Below are 20,211 nucleotides of genomic sequence, written 5' to 3'. Positions count from 1 at the left end.
AGATAAAAATCTCTAGCATTAATCATACATCATCATGATGTGTTCAAGTATACTTCATCTAATCTCCTGTACAGTGGTTTGTTTTGTCCTTTAATATTATGAACAAGTAAAGTACTTCCCTAACAAGAGACAATTTACCAGTAAAGCAATTGATTTGAAAGTGTTCTTTCTGACCATGATTTGTTGTGTCTGCCTTCTCCCACGCCACTTTGGCTGCTTTTGTTTTCTGACCTGACAACAAAAGATTGGTGTTCAATCAGCAAGTTTATTGGTAGGAGTGAACTAACATGACAGACTTTCTCTGTAGGTGAGAGCCAGGACCTTGAGTACTTACTAGGATCCTGTGCATCACAAAGAGTGCCATCAGTTTCTGCAAATATATCCATGTCCCTGAGATGACAAGCTATGGGGCAGATGTCTGGCTGCATTAAAGTTTCATGTGCCTCCATCAAGCACTACAGAGGTCCACGCACTTGATGATTTGGGAAACAAGACGGCTTTGGTAGATTACTGGTTCTATTTCAACAAGACACTGCTTGTTGCTAGCTAACACTATTTGGGGGAAGAGAATCATAGAAACATAGAATGGTTTGGGTTGGCAAGGACCTAAAAGCTCTAGTTCAACCCCCCTGCCACGGGCAGGGACACTTCCCACCAGACCAGGTTGCTCAAAAAGCAGAACATTATCAAACTAATGCTTGTGTTCCACCATGCTTTAACTGGAAGCTGCACCAAAAGCCTTTCTTTAGGAGATACAGGGGAAACTTTTCATTACATCGGTATCAGTGGCAGGAGGAAGTGCAATGTATACGCCCACACCACTGAGACACATAGAAGTTCCACAAGCACAGCAGAAGGGACACTTCAAGATTAAAGTAACACAGGAAAACTTTAGGAATCCAAACATTATATCAGTGCATGCAAAGCAAAAATAAATGCATAGATGTGGTTCTTAGGGAGACATGGTTTAGTGGTGAACTTGAACAGCTTTATGGTTGGACTCACTGATCACAAAGATCTTTTCCATCCTAAATGATACCATCCTTCTATGATTTTAAGAGAAAACCACAAATGCAAGCAATCCTTTGACCAAGTTGCTTACCTAAGCTTACCCAAAAAGGAAGAGAAACTTCTAAAGAAAGCAGGAGTGTTGCCTCTTTGTACTAGGACACTTCAGTTAGTTCTAGGTAAGTCTGACATCTCAAGAGCTATCACTCCAGTTGCCCAAGCAACAGACATGACAGCTTAAGAATATCTGGAAGGTGAAGCTGTGCGTGACATTTCCCCTCTCTCCCACAAAAAGAGGTATAGCAGGAAAATAGCTGAAGAAAGCAAAGGACTCACAAAGGATGTACATTGCATTTCCTGGCACTGCTCTTGTCCAAACAGATAAAAGAGGGCTCGAAAGATGTTGCTATTCAAAACAGGTCTTGAGATGCTTTTGAAAGACATACTGTTTGGAACTTAAATTTTTACAAAGCACATCACAAAACATAGAGCTGTTACCTTCCTTCCCCAGAAACCAGATAACTACTTCAGACCTGATTTTTTCTGATTATCCAAGCACAGGTCCTATGTACTAGACATATAATGATTTTTAAATTGACATTTTGTTCACTTGGTTGAAATGCATGCAAAGAATTAAACATTCATTTCCCTGGGTAACCAAGTCTTAGTCTTTCTCCTGTGACAAAATTTGTGACCTTAGTTTGAAAAGCACTAGTGAGAGGGTTTCAGTTTTTGAGGAAGCTACCTGGATGCAAAAGCAGAGTGTTGGTTGTCAAGTCCATTTTAGAATCATAGAATCACTGAATGGTTTGGGTTGGAAGGGACCTCAAAGATCATCCAGTCCCAACCTCCACTGCCACAGGCAGGGACACATTCCACTACACAAGGTTGCTTAAGGACCCCGTCAAACGTGGCCTTGAACACTGCCAGGAATGGGGCATCCACAGCCTCTCTGGGCAATCCGTGCCAGTGTCTCACCACACTCAAAGAATTTATTCCTCCTGTCTAATCTAAATCTTGCCTCTGTCAGCTTAAAGCAATTCCTGCTTGTCCTCTCACTGGACGCTCCTGTGAAAAGTCCCTCTCCAAGTTTCCTGTAGGCCCTCTTTAGGTACTGGAAGCTGCTCCAAGTTATCCCCAAAGCATTATCTTCTCCAGGCTGAACAACCCCAATATTCTCAGCCTGTCTTCATATGAGAGGTGCTACAGCCTCTTCGTGACCTCCTCTGGGCTATCTCAAGCAGGTCCGTGTCCCTCTTGTATTGGGAGCCCCAGACCTGAGTGCATCTCTGAAACATCAAGAAACACCAAATTGTCCCTTTTCAAAAAAGGGCAGCAGTTCATCATTTAGAACAACTACAGGACAGACAGACTGGCAAGACTTGGTCGCAAATGCTTGTTTCTCAGGAGACTTGCAGAGCCAAAACTATCTGAACAGGGGAAGACCTTTTTCCCCTCCATTTTAAGACTAGCTTAAAATCTTGAGTGATATTTAGGTGGGACACTTGTTTTAGGCAGATCCTTTGAAAAAGGGATGATTAACCTTTTTAGATACTGGATGATCAATGTATCAAGCAGTACTAATGCAGAAAATGGCCAGATCATATAGCAAAGCAGAACATTGGACACAAACAGTATAATTTTCTGAGAGATGAAAGAGTTCGGTTTTTTCCAACTTTTGTTGGAGAGAGAGGAAAAAGAATCTTATCTGAATGAGATGGAAGTTTTTGGCTTACATGAATTTCTTTCTTTTTAAAAAAATTAATTTTTAAAAAATACGAAGAGCATATTGCAGATCTGACTTTCCAAAATCTCAGTCCCTTACATTAAATAGTCTCAGGAATTGGAAGTTCACATAATTTTAGTATATTCTGTATTGCACTAATGTCAAAAAATGCCATCATCAGTTGATGTGCCAAATAGCTCTAAATTATTATATGTAGAGACTGTCATTAGAAAGAAAGGAAGTTTCTCTGCTGCCATTAGTGACTGTAAAATCTTATGTCACAAAGCCTGAAGTTATTGTGCAGGAACATAATTTCTCTGCCTAGATTCCTCCTCCTCTCCCTACAGCAAAGCCATTGGGCTGTGACTCTATACCATAATCTCTTACATTCTACCAACAATAGCCAGAACCAGTAACTCGGTATTAAATGTCAAAACTTCAGTACCCCTCCCATCCACCACCTATACCATCTCTATGGACTTCTTCTCACCACACTTTCATATCCACCAGGATACCAAGTTATTTTGAAACCTTCTAATTAGAACTGCAACAGCTAAAGAGTTTCCCTCATCTTTAGCCTGGGCTCCTGAAGACATTCAGCTTTGTTTCATCTGTGTTCACTGACCTCTAGCAGCTCTGGGACTTGTTGTAGGAAAGGCTTTTGAAGGTTCTTTTCCTGCCTCTTTACCAAAATAATAATATGTTTATCTGAAAGATAGTGTATTAGTGCCCATGGTCGTTGAAAAAATCGTATGTAGGTTAAGCCCTTGGATAAGAGAAGATAAAATCATAAAATCATTCAGGTTGGAAAAGACATTTAAGACCATCAAATCTAACCATTAACCTAATACTACCAAGTCCACTACTAAATCATGTCCCTAGGTACCATGGTCTACATGTCTTTCAAATACCTTCAGGGATTGTGACTCAATCACTTCCCTGGGCAGCCTGTTCTAGTGCTTCATCACCCTCTCTGTGAAGAATTTTTTTCCTAATATCCAGTCTAAACCTCCCCTGGTGCAGCTTGAGGCCATTACCTCTTGTCCTATTGTTTGTTACTTGGGAAAAGAGACTGACTCCCACTTCACTACAACCTCCTTTCAGGTAGCTGTAGAGAGTGAGAAGGTCCCCCCTGAGCCTCTTTTTCTCCAAAGAACTCCAGTTCTCTCAGCTGCTCTTCATAAGACTTGCTCTCTAGATCCTTCACTAGCTTCGCTGCTTTTCTTTGGACACACATGTCAATGTCTTACTTGTAGTGAGGGGCCCAAAACTGAACATGTACTGTGCATGTACCCAGTGTGAGTACAAAGAGAAGATTACTTCCTTCACCTGGCCACACTATTGCTGATACAGCCCAAGATGCTGTTGGCCTTCTTGGCTGCCTGGGCACAAGCTGGCTTGTGTTCAGCTCCATCAATCAACACCACCAGGTCCTTTTCCTCTAAGGAAATTTCCAGCCACTCTTCCCCAAGCCTATAGCATTGCATGAGGTTGTTGTGGCCCAAGTGCAGGACCCATCACTTTGCCTTAATAAATAAATATGTATTTGAGATAATGAACATAAATACCACCAGTTTTACAGAATGAGTAGCTCCAGGGGAAGCTTGTAGGGCCACAAAACCAGAGATAGAACACCTCCCCTTTAAAGACAGGCTGAGCTAGTGGGGAAGCTGGAGAAGAGAAGGCTCTGAGGAGACCTTAGTGTAGCCTTTCAATACTTAAAAGGGGATTATAAGAAAGATGGTGACAAACTGTTTAGCAGGTCCTGTTGTGATAGGACAAAGAGCAGTGGCTTTAAACAAAAAGAAAGTAGATTTAAACTAGATATAAGGAAGAAATTTTTTACGAGGCTGGTGAAACATTGAAACACATTGCCCAGAGAAGTGATAGATGCTTTATCCCTGGGAACATTCAAGGTCAAGTTGGATGGGTCTCTGAGAAACCTGATCTAGTTGAAGATGCTTCTCTCATTGCAGAGGGGCTGGACTAGATGACCTTTAAAGGCCCTTTCCAGCCCAAACTATTGTACAATTCTATTGATACTATTGGACATGAAGACACCATAAACTTGACTATTTTTCACTGATACTAATGCAGCAACTAGGAATTCTTGCGGACCAAGGCTTCAAAATTTCTTCCATTATTTGCTTTTAAGCAGACTGTGGAGCTGTGTCTCTGAAGTGTTGAAACATTTTCTTGCAGATGTTGAGAGTGAGAACATACAGGGGAAAAAAGAAAACCTGTGAAATTCTCTCTTCTCTTGCCTGACCTACAGAGTAGACCCAGGTAGGGGGAGGTGGTATTGGCTCTTTGGTGAATTAGCAAACATAAGAGTCCCTCTGGCAGAAGGAAACAATTAACAGCTATGACTGAGCAGTCCCTCATGGAGACAGAGGAGGAGAATGGAAGTTTAGACCATGAAGCATTGAGCTGCTCAGACATGGAGCACATCTGGGGAGGGACAAAACACAGCAATCCTTAACCCCTTAGTACCAAGTGGTTATCATGAAAGTGTACATTTGGTGTGGCATGTGATAAGCTAAATATATTGTAAAAAGTTTGACTGTAAGCCAACTACCTAAAGCTTTGCTGACATCTGGTGCCAAACAGAAAATTAGTTTTTCTGTGCAACTAAATTCAAGTTTGAAGCAGTATCTTATGGGACAAAAGCTGCATTTCTTCAGTCTGTTCCACAAAGCAGCATTTTTCCACATAGCCTGCCTTGTATGCATGCATGTACAGAGAGTCTCAGTTCAGAGATATCCTCTTCAGGAATATTTGCAGTGAACAACAAGCTGGCAATTAAATGTCATATATCAGTCAGTGAGAGCATCTAATTTTTGTCAAGATTTTAGTTCCTGATAGAGCATAGAGTTGATTTTTGTAATTTAAGGTTGCCTGACTTGGGATACATGTTGTGTCTTGCAATATCCTTATTGAGAGAATTGACTAAAACATAGAAAATATTTATGAATTTCATTTTCAAAATCTGCTGTGCTGTAATCCCAGGATACTCTTTAATGAGCAGCAAAGCTTCTGCAGGCCTTGAAGTCTATGACTTCTCTCCAAGTTTAGAATCTTAATATTTTTTTTCATTAGATTTGTCTTCTTTATTGTGAAACCTGCCCTTGGCAGCATTAAAAGGATTGTCCCAGCATTATCGATGCTCAGCATGCCTTTGGTTGTAATGCTGTGTTCTGTAAATAAAATGTAAAACAGAACACTCAACTCAGTGATGCATGGACTTAGTGTAGGAAACAACACAGTGGCACATGACAAGAACTGTTCATTAAAAAGAATTTTTGTAGGCTTGGACCCATTCTTCAAAGGTTTACAAGCAGTAAAGGTCTCTTCCTATCCTACTTCATCCCTTGCAAATAATCTATCATCAGTTTTATTGAGTAACAAGATACATGATTTACTGGACAGACAATAATCTGCCTAGTATCTGCTTTCCACCATCCGATAGAAAATGCTTTGGATGAAATGAAAAACTACCATAGACTGATATTTCCCCCATTATCCTTCCCCAAATTCCAGCTCTCAGTGGTTTATGACTTAAGGTTTACCTTAAACTGAAAATCTATTCCTCTTTGGTAAGTAGGTCTAACAGCTTCACTAACTCAGCCTATTATTTTTTAACTCTCTTACACATTTGGCCAGTATGATGAGCAATGATAAGGGGCTCCATAGGCTGTGTTTACATACTTATCTTTCAGAAAAGTAAGAGAGACTCCAAGAGAGATGCTATCTGTTTTCACAGCCACAACCTTCCCATTTCCAACATCTAGGTCTGGCTAGGGTTTTCTAGATATGCTTCTGCACAGAAGGCATCAGCTATTTTAACTTTTCTACTGAGTTAGCCAGAACTTCTCTTTCAACTTTGATTCCCCACCCGGCTCTGTAGGTCTAAACAAAGCAGCTGCCAGGAGCAGAACTGAAGATGATTTGTAAATCAATATTGTTTTTTTTAATATTCCATTTCTGTAAAACAATCTCAGAACAAAATTATTTCAAAAGAGCTTTTAATTTGTACTTCTTATGTAAACTTCCAGAAGACATGAAATTGGTTACATATAGTGAATATATTGGTTAACAGGAAAAAAAATAAAAGAAAAACCCAAAACAAAACAAAAATCAAAACACACTGCTGTAAATGTTTCTATGATCCCAGGAAACTGTCCTTCTTTAATTTCTGCAGAAAAAGGGTGAGCTTCTGCCTTCGGGCTGTTGAAGCTCATCTCTATCACAACCACTCAGGATAAAATCAATATCTGAAGGGGGTCTACAGCAATGTTGGAGAGGCACCCTTCATCAGATTGGATATAAGGAAGAAGTTCTTTCTTTATTGTGAGAGTAGTGAGGCACTGGAACAGGTTACCCAAAGGAAGTGGTAAATGCTCCATCCCTGTCAGTGTTCAAGGCCAGGCTGGACAGACCCTTGGGTGCCATGGTCTAGGGTAAGGCGTCCTTGCCCATGGCAGGGGTTTAGAACTAGACGATCTTCAGATCCTTTACAACCCAAACCATTCTGTGATTATATGATTCTATGATTTAGTGCAAAATGGCCTGAAACAAAAGCCAACATCATTTTCATACAGGAAACTTGTGACACATAATAGAATCATATGAAGACTGGATGGATATAATCTATCTGGATTTTAAAGTGCTTGTGAGGACCTTCCATGGAAAATCTTTGAGGAAAACACATAGACATGGAATGGAATGGAAACATGTTCATCATATGCTTTGACAGAGAAAACTAGTCAGGAGAAGTCATGAGACTGAGCAGCCAGCCCTCAACATGGCAAAGCATATGGCATATTCAGACATGTTTAGCATCATGAACATGTTAGTTAGGACATAACAGTTAAGGCTGAGCTGAGTCTGAATTATTCATTTGGAGTTCAAATAAACTGGTGTGTGCATGTGGGAAAATACTTTCCCTAAATTATATTGCTATTGCTTTATCTAGAAAATGAGCTTCAAGTTGGTTTACAAATAAGTCCAGGATTTGATTTATGAAACCTAATCTTAAAAATGCATCTTTTCACCTTGTGCTAAGTTCTTGTCTCCGCTTAGCTCTTTAATGGAATAACAGAGTCTCCCCATACACTTAAACTCACTGGCGTCTTGTTCAAAGGCCACTACTGAAGAATTCCCCTCATTTCTGTATGCTCCTAATGAGCAGATTCCCTTATTGCAGGCACAGATGCAAAATGCCCCAGTAACTTCATCTACAACCCTGTTCTCAAAATTGATGGCATCTCTCATTCATAAGACAAAAAAAAAGTCTATGGGCAAGGAGTGCAGTTAACCTTCCAACTATACTTTTTTGTGAAGTGACCATCTTCCTGTGGTAACCATCTACCTGTCTGCAATGGGAGCTCTTGTCTTCCCTAGACGGTGCTGAGTTTCTCTCTCCTACCAAATACATCCATAGTAGTTCAGAGAGGGGGATCTGCAGCACAGTCCCAAGCTGTACCCACAGGGCCAGAGAGTCACCAGTGAAAACATGCAGTTCTTTGAACACTTTCCTAAAAGGAAAAATTTTATGGACTCCCCTGCCCAGGAAGCAGTATTATTGACAAAGCAGACATTCCTCCCAAACACCTCAACATATACATCAGGCTGCATCTCCTCACAATGGAGGACAAAAGTGGGCTATGCAGGCTGAGGTTAGAGTTAGAAAAATACATTAACAGAGTTTAGGGGTCACTGGGATCAGACAGCAGCCCTAATTCCTGGCTGCTGGCCTGATGCACAACATCTGCTCTCTATACATCTGTACAGTGGGAAATAGCCACTACCTGGAAGTGTTAGGAGTATCCCCATTTGGCATTAGGTATCACAGTAGGAATGACACAAAATGTTACCCACCCCAAACAGAAAAGTTTCACTGAATGTAAAAACAAAAAATGTGAAGGCAGAAGAACAGGTCATTGATTACAGCTGTTTGGTACTAAAATAAAATATAAGATATCTTTGAAAAGTATATATAAGGAGAAAACTAATATAATAGGAGTTGTTTTAAAATTCAGTGAGGAAGTAGAACTATTCATATCAATTTTGTTAAAATAAAATCTACAGAAAAGGAAAAAGGCACCTTTTTAATAATAGAAGGGTCTATTTCTGTGAAGACACTCATCTCCACAATTGCAAATGAGTTGTTTGTGTGGAAATAGTAGTTTGGAAGAGCAATCTAGTTTTGTAATAACCCCTCTGATTGTGATGAGTCAGTGAAAGCTCCCATTTTCACATCTTCCTTCTGCCACTGAAAAAACAACTTTGTTTTCATATTGCTAGAATGCTCCAGCAAACTCCGGAATTGGCTAACATTGTTGGTGGCTATAAATAGAGCACTTTTTGTGCCACAAGGAATCTGCAGCTGCTTGCTGAATACAGACAGTAAGCAAATGTCTTGCACTTGTTACAGATCCAAACACTCATGTCTTCTCCTCCAAACTGCTCTGCTCTGAATGAATTTCCCTGGAGTCAAACCTTCATCAAGTGCATTATGTTTACATAATAAGGAGGATGCCTATGAAAGGTCTCTTCTGAAGTTGCTCCAGGTTAATGACTACCGCAGGTTGATGCTGAGTGAGAATCACAGGCACCTTATGTCTTGTGGATAGCAGCTCAGTCTGCAAACAGTCCTCCAAAAACATAGTTTTGGATTATCTGTGGCATGGTGAAAGTGTCATGTCCCCTTGGAACGGTATTTAAACCTGTGCAAATGGCCTCTTGAGTTGTGTTACGTGAATTCTGAAAGGAAAAATAATGCCATTTTACTTCCCCAACTTTGGCTCATTAAAGTCCAATTTTGTCTCTCCCCTCTCTTTGAGCGGTAAAAGAGGACTAAAGAATTACACTCTAAATGTCTTGCTTCAGGCATGAGTAATTGTTTCATTGTTGCATGAATACTCCTGTTCTTGGACTTAAAACAGGGAAGAGAACATGTGGCTTGAGTTACAAAATATTCAATTGTCTGAGCCTGAAGATTAACAAGACTAAAGCATCAAGCTGACATTCCACCAAAGCGTAAAGGGAATTATGTTTAGAGGCCTATAGTAGATATTAAGGAGTTTTATCAGTGGTATGTTTGTTAAATAACAGCTAATAGGAGACGTTGCAGCTTTACATTTTGTCTAAAGATTTTGCTGTAAAAACAAAAATACACATATATATATGTACTTTACAGCACAAATTAAAGAATTCTGCACCGTCAGTAAAATACAGGCAAGATACATTATCCAAAAGCCTATCAGAGAAGCAGTAGGCTGCTTGCATAACCTTTTTGACATGCTAACATAAAATATAACTACATTCACAGAATCACTGGGTGGTTGAGGTTGAAAGGGATCTCTGGAGTTTATCTGGTCCAGCCCCTGTGGTCAGGCAGGATCACCAAAAGCAGGTGGTCTGGGAAGATATCTAGATGGTTTTTGAATAACTGCAAAGAAGGAGAATCCATAACCTCTCCTTTAGCCTTCTTTGCTGCAAGAGTAGCTCAAGATCAACTTGGTGTCCACCAGAACACCCCAGGTCCTTTTCTGTCAAGCTGCTTTCCAGCTGGCTGGCCCCTGGTGTGTGCTGGTGCCTGGGGCTGTTCCTCCTCAGGTGCAGGACTTTGTACTTTACCTTGTAGAACTTCATGAGGTTCCTGCCACCCCATTTCTCCAGCCTGTCAGACACTCTCTGCATGGCAACACAACCCCCTGATGTATCAGTCACTCCTCCCAGGTTTGTACCATTAGCTGAGAGCACACTTTGCCCCAGCATACAGATATGCGAAAATGGAAAGATCATATGAAATGCCATCCCCCTGGGATGTACCGCTAGTTACTGGCCTCGAACTAGACTTTGTGTTGCTGATCTCTATCTTCTGAGCCTGGCCATTCAGCCAGTTTTCTAACCACCACAGGCTGGAAGAGGTTTGCTCATCTAGCACATCAGTTTCTCTTTGAAGATGTTGTGGGAGACTGTCTTAAACCTCACTGAAGTCAAGGAAGAAAACATTGACTGTATTTCCATTGGCTACCAAATCGATCATCTTATTATGGAAAGTGATCAAGTTGGGCAGGCACAACTTCCTCTTGGTGAATCCGTGTAGACCACTCCTAATTACCTTTATATTCAAACCGGTAATTTGGTCTTCAGAATACCACTGGAGCAACAGAACTCCAATGGCTTCTGTGAAGCATATTTTCCAACTCTTTGCCTTTAAGGAGGGTAAGACTGGGTACATCATGAACCCCATGAGCTCCCACAACAGGTAGTCTCTTCCCAGAACAGAGGGACTGTGGGATTTAATAATGTAGCAGCAATAGCGGAGATTTACGCTCCCTTGTAGCACATCAGTCAACCTCACTGAAGAAAAAAAGATAAAAAATCATGGGGGAAGCAGGATATATTTTAAGCTAGAGGAGCTCTAGCAGAATGACTTAAAATCATTCATTAACTATGCACTGTTTTGCTGCAGAGAGCAAATATGGATTGGAAGCTATCTTAAGTATGGGGCAAACCTTTGTGATCTTTCAGCTGATTTTGTTAAGCTATGTTTCAATTACTTTCTCTTTTCACCAAAACTGACATATGATCTAAAAATGGTGCAGTGTACAAGCAAGAAGCACCTTGCCCATGTCGCAGGTTTTGCTGAGAAAAGTCTCAACTATTTTTGCTCAAAAGCATTTACATGCATCTGGACTACTAAAAAGAATTATCTTGTATCATAACTATGCTACAGCCTGAGCCTTGCTTGCTTTGCTTTCATTCAGAGAATGAATTCCAGTGTCTGTTTTATTTTCTTTCCTTAAGCATCATGTGAAGCCGAGGCTAAACCCAGGCATAACTTTAACCCAGAGTGGTCTTTCTACTCAGTATGTGTTCAGCATTTTTCTGTGCTGAGGTTACAAAATTGAGGAAGATGGGGCACAAGCCACCATGCTGGAGATCCAACATTTTGTTTCTGTTTCAGCCATCATTAGAAGTTTGACATTGAGGATACAGCTTTGCTATGTCTAGGCTTCTTGGCACCACAAAGGCTTAGCACAATGGGTCTGCAGCTTCAAAGGGAGATCCATGCACATTATTTTGCTGGCGATTCCAGAGTCACCTTGTCTCATAGAAGTAATCACAAAAATATGAACCAAAAATCCTTATTATCACACAGAGTTTAGATGCAAGAGCTAGCAGGCACATTGTTCTGAGTACTTTACCAACAGTAATAAACCAGGTTGTAGTCTCAATATGTAAGGGGAAGTACCCCCAAAAGCATACACACACTTCATTAGGACTTTGTTTTGTATAAGAAAAGTTAAGAAAAGGTCCCACTGTCCCCATTAGCAAGGCCTGAATGTTCCCTTTTTGTCTACAGTGGTTGTTTTATCTGATTTTATTTTGATTTAGGCTATTAATAGATGACCCAGTTATACAGATGTATTTTAACATCAACAAGGTAAACACAAAGCAAGCATATAGTAATACAGATCTACAAGCATTAATACTTGGAGAAGGGTAATAATCTCTGACAACTTGCTTTCATCCTGCACTGAACAGAGAACTTAAAGCTCAGTACTACCTACAAGCATTTTTCTGTCTCACTATGGAGATCTCTTCCAGTTCCTTTCTCAGGATCCTCCAAAGAGCCACTCATAGTGATCCCATCTTGGGGTAAAAGTGAGAGAAACAGATTATACCCTGAGTTAGAAGAGTATACAGGACAGGGCAGGACTCCTACCTGAGCACATCATGGCAACATGTGAAGCTGTGATGCTGTTAAGCTTTGTGGCCTGATACCAAGTTTTTAGAGCAAAAGTAGGCAAGGTCAGGATACTATAATCAGGCAGTAAGTGGTAAGTAAAGCTCAAACATCAGGCTAATTTCAGGCACCTTCTCTTTTTAATAATGTTGTGTCATTAAGACTCAGGTATGATGTCAAGTTCCACTGGTTGACTTTGTTCAGCTAGTTGGTGCTCTGCTTTATCAATATTATTTCTGCTTGTGCACTATAGATTATTATAACTGCAAGCCACTTGGTTGAAGGCAGGTTTAGGTCTAACAGGAACTCTTTTAACAGCTGTATGACAAGCCCACCTACAGAGCGGTGTGAGCCCAGGAGCTCTGGTTAGTCAACCTTGGGCTGATATTCAACCCAAGTAAATCCTGCATTTGTGGACTCACAGCATCCAGACATATTCCCCTACCCTTGAACTGTTCCCCCTTGTTTTATGGCTCTTGCAGTGCTAGACAACATAGAAGTGTCATTATGATGCTTTGCATAGCCATGAGATTGTGCTCTAGTGTTAGTCATCTGGACTTGCTATGTACTGGGCTCCTATGTAGTAACAGCTATTCAGGTTATTGTCAGGAAGACAGGTCTTAACTCCTGCTTTCCAGCTATACCCCAAGCTTGGAATCTGTTGACTCTGCCCCTTATTGAATGACACAGTTGAATGAACAGTCCTTGAAAGCATTATATAAGCCAGCCTAGGAAGAGAGGTTGGCTAGCTGGACAAACCTGCCCAATGCTCACTGCATCTTTTCACTGTGACAAGAATCAGTGGCAGAGGTACCATATATGTGGATAAGGCAGCATTCAGGGAAACTGGGAAGAGTAATTTTTCTGAAGGAAGGAAAGTAGAGAAAAAGCATTATCTACCAGCATCTTCATGTAATCGTATGTAGGGTTCACATTAATACCTTTTGTGCTTGTTGATAGAAAGTGAAGTATCACGTGTATGTGGAAATGAGCCCAGAACTTCTGGCCCTGAAACTGTGTTTCAGAGGCATAATCAATGCCTCCACCTATCCCCCAGCATATCACTGATGTTCACAGAAATTTGCTACAAAAAATAACAAATGAGGCCCACTGAAGTTAGAAGGGAAACCAAGATATTCCCAGGTTTGATGGTCCCCCTACAGAAAAGAAGCACAGGGCTCTCTCCAACTATCTACCTTTAGTAGCATTACTTCTAAGAAAATCAAGTGTTAACACCAGTCTAATTTCCTATATGAACCAACAATCCCAAGGAGAAAATACACTGGCTGCAGAAGAGGAAGCAGGTCATATGATTAGTGCAAATCTATACAAGGTCTCTGGCCCAGAAGGCTACAATTCTGGCAGACCAGGTAGGAAGTGATTGGTAATGCTTTCCCCTGGCTATTCATAAAGTGTAAAAACAGCAAAAGGAACCAAAACAAACACTGTACACTGTAGATCTGAATGAACTGTACTCATCATACCTCTTGCTACAAACTGGAAGGTAAAAGGGAGGCTATGAATTGCTGCTCATAGGAGAAAGCATTTTGAGACAGGGCTAAAAATATTTCCAGACTCTGGGTCAAGAAAATGTGATTTCTGAGTTCAGCCCAAACCAAAACCTCCCTGTCCCAACTCCCAGACTCCAAACTTGTTTTGCAGAACCCCAAACACTTGGAAAGGGTAGAGACCTCATTTGATTCCATGACAAGTTTCCTGGCTAGATGTCCTTATAAAATTAAATTTTCAGCCAGCAGTCACAAGTTCTGCTTCTGTTTTCCTTTTTTTTGCCTCTGAAAAGTTTAATTCAAACCATGGACTCCTGTGAAAATTCACCCACCTTGTAGATCTTCACACATTTCCGTTCCACTCATCTATTTATAGCATGCCTTCACCTGTGTAAAATTCTTATAAGGTTCTATTTGTGATGCCCTGCCTTATACAGCAGCTGATACAGGAAGATGACCCATGCTTCCATACCAGAGCTCTCTGACATGGCAGAGACCTCACACTATGTGTGAGTCCTGGTGAACAACCATCTTCCAAGATTTTCCTAGCTACTTGTGACCACCTTAACAGATACTGTGCAGGGACCCTAATCATTCCAAAACAACTTTCCCTCTTTGCATTTAAGAATTATCACTAATATTGTCACAGTGAAATAATATTATTAGTTACCATTGGCTTAAATTAGCTCCCTAGTACATGCCTTAGCAAAGCCATTTAATCACATTTTGATGTGACCACATCCCTGCAACAAGTAATTAGATTTTTTGCTTGTCTCAACAGCCACAACTACCAGATAAATTACAGACAGCTCACAGAGACATGTGAGCCACTGTCTTGAGTACATGGATGCATTGCTCTGGATGACTTGGAATCTAAAACCCTAGTTACATTGAATGAATGTGGCTCTCAAGACATGGTGAATGGGTTCAGTGGATTTGATCCCAGAGCTGTAGCTCTGTTTTCACACTGAAAACAGACAGATCCTTGGAGAGTGGTGCCACAAGTGTTGAGTTTCCCTGTTAAAAGGTGAAAAACTAAGACAGGCTAATTTGATTTATAAGCATATTTAGTCAGAACTTTAACCATTTTAGTGCAAGCAGACACGTGATGGAAGTGTTTGTTCACTGATTTCCAGCAGAGATTGTGATGCAGAGAACTGAAATTCATACAATGTTTGGAAGATAAAACATTGTTTCCAGTCCAGCCTTCCTGAGTTCTTCCAGTCATCCAACACTTTCAGCTTTAAAGGAATGATTCCCTCCATAAAATATGATTTATGGAACGGTCTAACTCAGTCACTACAGTCTTTCTGATTACAGGCAGGCTTTGTTCTCTGCCAGCTCACTTCTGTCTCAGAAAGTAGGGGCTGTGAAGAACCCCAAACCAGCCTTTTACCCGGGAGATTAACAGTCTGAACTTTAAGAAGTCGAACTTTACAATATCAGCAAATAAGCCTGGTCCACTGAATTCAAAAGAGCCCGTGGACGGAAGTGTTGAAATCTGTTAACAGCTTTTTCCTTATACAACTCACAGAGCTCATCACATGTAATCAGCAGTTTAGACTCACACAACATTGAAAATTTTTAAAACACAGTAATTCTTTAAGGGACCTGAGTGTGAGGACTGAGGTTTGTTGTGGGGTGCAGGTAACCAGTTCTTGTCCTTACCTCAAATTTTGCCCCTTTTCTACCTCAATGCAGCTTGCCCACTGGGGTCTTCTACACTGCTGTTCTTAGGAACTTTCTGTGCTTAATTCCTGGAGTCAGGATTTACTGTGTGGAGGTTTCTGGAAGACAAAACATTGAAGCAAGTCCCTATTCTACTACAGCATTTTGCTGCCTTTTTGTTTCTTTGCAGCCTCCCACACATTCATCATTGTTTTGCTGAGTTTTCCTCATCTCTGAGTGAAATGACCTAGCTTGTACACCAGCTGGTGTTGCCTCATCACCAGAAATAGTCTGGAACACCAGACTTTGAAGCTGCTCAACACCTCCTCCTAAGAGCCCTTGAAGAGTGGCTTTTACAGTCCATTTTTTTCTCTGCTGTGTTTAGACTCAGACCTAGAGTTCCTAGTACTTCTCCAAGTGTCTCTGAATGTGCCACAGTGATGTGGAGAAGATGAGGAAAATCAGAAAGTTATGGACTCTGAAAAACAGATGGAGGTCAAAATTCAACTTGACTGAGATAGATGAGCAATCTCTGTCAGTAATCTAGGCAAACAGCATTGCCTTTATAGCTCTAAATGACTCAATTTTCACATGAACTGATGGGCTTGGCTTTCCTGTGGGTGTGTCAGAGACGATCACACTCTGGTCTCTAGGACTATTCTTGTTTGACATACACTCTTGGCCAAAACATTTTGCTTTGTTACATTCAGAATAATATGTCCAGATGTGTCTATAGGTATGATGTTAGCATCACAAAATCTGAGCCTTCACTTCAACTATGCAATTTTGGAGAGCAGCTATGAAGATTCACAGGTGACACAAATATTTCAGTGACCAGCATGCTTCTGCTAGTGAAAGCACTGTACAAAGATGAGCATAAGCAAAGGCTTGCCTGGAGAGCCCTGGGGCAGGGACAGTTGTACCCAGCCTATTTCATTTTTCTCTCTCACAGTATCCTCAAGCTTCCTATTTTATAGTTTAGGTTTCTTTTTACTTCAAACAGGCTTCCTGGAGATCTGACCTGTTTGCTAGTGAGTAAATGCAACAGAAAATGTCACAGGTTCAGCCCAGGGGCTCTGCTGACCCTGGATTGTCTCAATGGCAAAGCCCAGTGTAGAAACATTAGCCCACACACAGACCTCCCTGCTCATGCTGCTCTCTTTGTAGTTCATGTTTATCTGCATTCCAGCACACATACAGCTAAATTGAAATGACAAGGCAAATAAGAGTTTTAGGGAATGAGATAGGAAAGTAAGGAACTGTAGGAACACAGAGATCATACAGACAGATTTGCCATTTGACAGAAACAATTTCCTAATACCTAATGAAACTACTACACAAAAGCTGAAGTAGAAAGATGTGTGGAGGACAGGTTGCTGCATATATTAAATGCTTTCTTGGCATAAAGGAGTTAAAAGGACACTTTCCAATGCTTAACGTTTTGCAATGTGTACCCTGTCCATGTAAAACAGGAACAGTACCAAGGCAGTCTCTAGGATTACAGCTTCACATGTTGCAAGAGTGAAGGATGCAAGTCCCAGACCTCATCATGAGCAGTCAAATTCTCATTTAGGAGGTGTTCACAACACTGAGGTGCACAGAAGTAATGATAAAGATGACACAGACAAGAAATTTGCATACTGGGATAGGTTTCTGTCAGCTAGCAAAGGAGACCTCTCAAAGGGGCAGGTGAGAGAGCTTTTCATCTAGGCTCAGGATGTAGCTAAATAGTTATCTTTTTATATTAAGTGATATTTGAAGTCAAATATGAGACCTATCAGAAACAGCATTTTCTTTACATCTGTGAATGTATACAGCTTTAAATTAAGCCACATCAGGTCACTGATGTCAAATCACATCCTGTGAAAATATGCCAGAGACTGAGTATAACTTTCAGTAGTTGCAATATTAGCCATTATCAGTTAAGATAAAGACCTACCTTCACATACAAAAAATCTGTTTCAACAATTTGATTTATAATTCAAATATGGGTGAAAAGAATACAGAGCTAGGCCCATGGTCCTACTTTACTGACAGTCCCATACATTCCTGTTCAGAAAAATTCCAGGCCATGACAATCTGCAGGTAAGCCATTGCACTCTTCTTGCTTTTGTTTCCAAAGCTTGTATTCTTCTAGCACCAGTCTGACTTTCCATCTCCTCTTATAGAATAGAAAGCAGAGGTAATATATCACAGGATAGTCAGGTGCAAACTACACAGGTTTCAAAGGGAGCTAGATAAATGGGCCAATGAAAGCAGAAGACAGCTTGACTGGTAATAGGGTAACTTGCTGGATTTAGAAGTTGACTTTGCAAGGGTAAAATACAGAACTGGCACCATTCACGCTCCTCCGTGTTCTTGGCAAGCGAGTTTCTCTATTAATAGATCATCAGTAGCTTACCAGCCTCCCAAAGGCATTTTGAAAAGACTTACTTGATCCACTGATTTTACCTTCTGTTTTGAAACATTTTGAAACAATGTATTAAGATCTTCCTTTCATTTGGAAAAGACGTGTGATTTGCCAGACCCCATGCACAGACCCCCCAGTATGTTCATGGAAAGGAATCCAAGGTACACACTACACAGCTACTGTGTGCTGCATGTAATGAAAGGGAGCAACGTCCTTCCCTGTGAAGCTCTAGGTTGTGTCTGGCCTGAGCTCTCAACAGCCTTAGTTGATTTGATTTCCATGGTTCAGTGCAACTGCCAAAACTTGCCTAAAGAGAAAAGCAGAGAGTAGCCAACACGTTACCCTGTGTGTTATTTACTGCAGTGCACTGCCCAGGCCAGAGAGTTTCAGGCCAATTTGTTTTAAGGCATGGCTTCACTGCATGTAACAAATGAGATTTTCTGAGAACAGGTTTCCATTCTCAATCAATCTTGGAAGACAAAGCTTTCCTGACTTAATGACTGACTATGCTCAGTCACCTGAGTAGCACGCACTGATTGAGAAGAGTAAGAAATATCAAGATCAGTTACTCTGATAATTTTACCTTTCTTCTGCTTCACCTCTTCAACCCATTTGGGCAGAAATGACTTATCAAAATCATAGATGGCCTCAAGTTTAGTTCACGTAAAAGGATACTAACCACCCTCACTGCACTGATGTGAAAAGGGCTGAGCAGCTTTCATTGTACTTGAAAGTTAGGCTCAGATGTGAATGCTAATTTTGGGGAATACTTGAGTGACTGGACTCAAACTGAAGAGCTCATTCTTCAAAATAGATTCAGCACCTGTGCTTTGGGAGCCAGCTTAGTAAATCCTGTAAAATGCACACAATGATGTTGGGCAACATCATGCAAAACAAGATTACTGAACTTTAAGCAGACGTAAAAAACTGACAGAAGCCGCACTTCCAGGAGATCTGTAGGGCCAGCGGTGCACCTCTGTCACCCTTGGGTCCTGTCTTTGGTCTTTGAGTATAAGAACTCAAAGACCAGAGGGAACTTGGCCAGCTTATTGACACATATGCATAAACTGAGATGATGCAAAAACTTTTATGTGTGTCAAGAGCTCTACCCACATTGCTTACAGACAAGGAGAAGGGACAATGCCTTCAGTTCAGTGGGGAACTGAAGGGAGTGCTATCTTCTTCACTGAAGAATTAAAGGATTATTTAAATAGCAACTGTCAGATGCCAGAGTGTAGGCAGCCAACATGATAATTTTCCTTATTCATCTTTTAGTGCATCATTCTGTTTGATGAATACAACAGAAGCTGCTGAATTTAGCAAAAGGCTCATAAAATATTTCCCCTAAAATAAAAACTGCTTCTCCTTTGACAAACCAGTGTTATACCCTTGCAGGATATCTCCTGCTTAGAAATGCAGCTTTCCTGTAGGACTGCGTTCATTATTTTAGAGAAGTCAAATGATGGGTTTTTTAGTGTTAATTGTATGGTAACACAAATGGCTTGCTTCTGCTTTGTGAGGCAGAAATCCTCAATTGTCAGCACATTACAGAAGTGGTTAACTTTAAACCCATCAAGAACTACACTGAAGAAATTTTCTGGTCAGTTATTTGTTTACCTAACACAACAAAGATGCACTCTGAAACTCAGTGTAACACATTGCTAAAACTGGGCTCCCTGAAAAGCTAACACCTTACAAGATCAATTAAGTTACAGGCAAATACATTAGGAATTGCACAGTCAGTTCTTGTAACTTCATATATGTTATGTTAAGAGCAGATTTACAGGAAATGTTTATTTTCCTACACAGGCCATACCATTGCAGTCAAATATATTCATTGCACTAGTCCTAGCTCTGCTTCCCTCTATACCCATACAGCTGGAGTCCTTACAAAGGAGACTGTTTCTTCAGTGTACCTCCATGGTTCTTTGAAGAGCCTACAGACATGTCATAGAAAAAAGGGACCCTCATCTCTGCTTGTTTATAAGGACTACTACTGCATCACCTTTTCCAAAATCCTTGGGAAGAGAATGACCAGCAAGGAAGCTGTTACTGAAAACAGTTTGCACTCTATGCAACTCTTCCAGAAACCCACAACTACATCATTATATAATGTTAAACTTCTCTTAAC

This window comes from Melopsittacus undulatus, chromosome Z, assembly GCF_012275295.1.
Source record: "Melopsittacus undulatus isolate bMelUnd1 chromosome Z, bMelUnd1.mat.Z, whole genome shotgun sequence".
Lineage (NCBI taxonomy): Eukaryota > Metazoa > Chordata > Aves > Psittaciformes > Psittaculidae > Melopsittacus > Melopsittacus undulatus.
Note: the sequence above shows the minus strand (reverse complement) of the source record.